At 41.6% G+C, this 2,888-nt stretch overlaps 1 pseudogene; it reads left to right on the forward strand.

The window, feature by feature from the left end:
• Nucleotides 1-926: 926 nt before the first annotated feature.
• Nucleotides 927-1,695, forward strand: LOC101395340 (small glutamine-rich tetratricopeptide repeat-containing protein alpha pseudogene; annotated as a pseudogene).
• Nucleotides 1,696-2,888: the final 1,193 nt, after the last annotated feature.

Genomic DNA, 2,888 nt, shown 5'->3' on the forward strand with positions numbered 1-2,888 from the left:
TTGCTTCCTTTCCCATTAGCCTGGAATGGTAAGGATAAGTTTGTGATTACCTTTTCTTGGGAGGTCCCTTTGTCCTTGTAAGATTTAGCAAAACTGGGGAAAGGGTGCCTGGGGTCGCCGGTTTATAGCAGCTCTTCTCTAAACCTTAAGGAGAAATATTTCCCTGTTTCTTGTTAATAGGGGAGGATGTTCTCAAGAACAAGATCAGGAAAAAGGCCACTAAGTCTAATTCCAGTCGAAACCTTAAGCTAGAGGGATAGTGGAATTCCCAGAGTATTTTGGGATTAAAGCCCTATAATAAAAATAAATAAACACATAAATTTATACTTCCATTTACACTGTAGTTGCATTCCTAGAAAATTTGATATATTTTAAAACATGCCCCCAAAACTTTTTTTTATATGTAAAATAAAGCGAGATTCCAGGTTCAGATAACATAAATATTTCAATTATAGGAATGTTAAGCAAGATATTTCGAAGTTATGTGAGAAATTTTTCCTTGTGCCAAACTGTTCTTGTACTGCAGTATGACTATCATCCCTGGCTGTCAGCTACGAAATGCTAGTAGTGCTCCATAATCATTGTAAAAACCAAAAATGCCCCCACGAATCCCAAACGTTCCCTAGTGGTACAAAACTCATTAAGAACCCATGCTATAGAGCAAAGAATCGGGATAAGTACTACTACTACTACTACCACCACCACCACTACTACTACCACCACCACTACTACCACCACCACTACTACTACAACTACTAAAACACTTCGGTTTTCTGGATTCATTACCTTAATTCTTTTAGCAATGAGTTTATCTCAGCCACTTAAAATATGTATCCTTTTCAAATAACTTCAAAAGCACAAGAATGTACATTCTTGCACGTATTTTAATATATTCTAATCCAGCGGCTGGAGACCACTTTGGGGAGATGGTGGAAGACAGCGACCTGGCCCTCCCTCAGCCTCTTCTGGAAACATCTGAAGCAGCTGCCGGGGCAAGGAGATGCCTCAGGTCCTGAGAAGCCCCGAGTGAACCCCCGCTTCGAGGAGGACTCAGCTGAGGCAGAACATCTCAAAACCAAAGGAAATGAGCAGATGAAAGTAGAAAAGCTTCTGCGGAAAAGCCGAAGAGGCCCGCGTGGTCTATTTTAATAACAGAGCTGCGGCCCACAGCAAACTCGGGGACTCGCGGGAGGAGCGGGACCGCCAAGCGGCCGTCTGCATAGACCCGTCCTACCGCAAAGCTTACGGCTGGAGCGCCCTAGCGCTTCCCAGTTTGAACAAGCACCCCGAGCCGTGGTCTGCTACTAGAAGTGCAACCGACAACCAGACAACCAGAAGTGCAAGTCGAATCTCTAGATAGCCGAACTGAAGCTGAGAGAGGCGCCGAGTCCCACCGGAGGTGTCAGCAGCTTTGACATCGCCGGGGAGCCGAAGAACCCGAGCTTCAGGAGCATGGCATCAAACCTAATGAACAATCCCCGAGTTCAACAGCTCATATCTGGGATGATTTCGGCGGCCACAACCCATTAGGGACTCCTGGCACCAGCCCTTCGCAGAACTACCTGGCCAGGCTAATCCAGGCGGGCCAGCAGTTCGCTCAGCAGATGCAGCAGCAAAATCCAGTCAATAGAACAGCTCCGAAGTCAGATCCGAAGTCAGACCTCCAGAGCCAGCAAGGACGACCAGCAGGAATAACCGCCCACCAGTGTCAGCACCATCGTGTCCTTCCCTGACTGGAAGCCTTCTCGGGTTTTGCTGTTATCCGTTATCTCCCATTGGACTGCCCAAGAGAGAAAAAGAAAAAGAAATTCGACCTGCATGTCAAAAAGAAAAAAAAAATTGCATATCTTTATATATCATTTGGATATCATTAATATGGGCCTACCTACCTGTTCAATTAATTTCAGGCCTTTTTGTTAGCTTCTCAATCTTCTTTGCCTGTCTCATTCTGAGCTTGGTTAACAGCTAATTTTCTTCATTCATTCATTCAACATCTACCAAGCCCGGTGTCTGTGCTTAGCACAGTGATTAGTATTTTCTTAACCTGGTTTAGCCTTTAAATCAGAACAGGATTATCTGATTCTGTCATCTATGGGAGAGAAATTGAGCCCTTTTCTTCTTAATGAGTGTGTTCTAGTTCTATAAATCTATCAATATTATTTTACAGTTTATTTCCACTAATTCTATGAAAATTATAAATTTCATGCATCTAAAATTCTTACACAGAGGAAAACCATTCACCTACTATTGGTATCTGATCTTATTCCTTTACATTTTAAGTCGATTTCTCTTTGAAGATCTGGTTTAAATTTCTGCTAAACATGAGACACCTGAATGAGTACCACAAGAAACCGATTATAATGCTTTCCTTTATAGCATGTTATATTTTCTGGGAAATAAGCCAGAGTCTGATCTAACCCATCTCAGCACTTTTAGCTTTCAATACTTTACCACATATTGCCTTGCAAAATCTTCTGCAAACTAATAAAACATATTTTTCCAAAATAGATTTCCATTTAAGTATATTTACTAAGAATCCTATAGAACTATCTGTTAGAGTTAGGATAATTTTAATTCCGTTTTTCAAGTCTTAAATTGTGACCGAAGACTTTTTGAAAAGTTACCATTCTTATTGTGTTTAATGTTTTTCCTCTTCTCTTTCCTCCCTCTTAGAACGTGCTATTAAATCAAGAGTCCCTGTGGAGGAGAGGTTTCTAAATGGAGAGCTGGACTAACTTTTTTCCTTTTTGTAATTTAGGATTGGGCTCCCAGGTTGATTCATAAGTCTAAAAACAGGGCAAAACATTTTTTGCTTTTGTCAAGCAGAAGTCACTTCAACAATTTTAAAAGCACTGTAAATGACTACCTTTGACAACTTGGAGGCCGAG

This window comes from Ceratotherium simum, chromosome 1, assembly GCF_057802395.1.
Source record: "Ceratotherium simum simum isolate JZ-2026a chromosome 1, ASM5780239v1, whole genome shotgun sequence".
NCBI classification, from domain to species: Eukaryota; Metazoa; Chordata; class Mammalia; order Perissodactyla; family Rhinocerotidae; genus Ceratotherium; species Ceratotherium simum.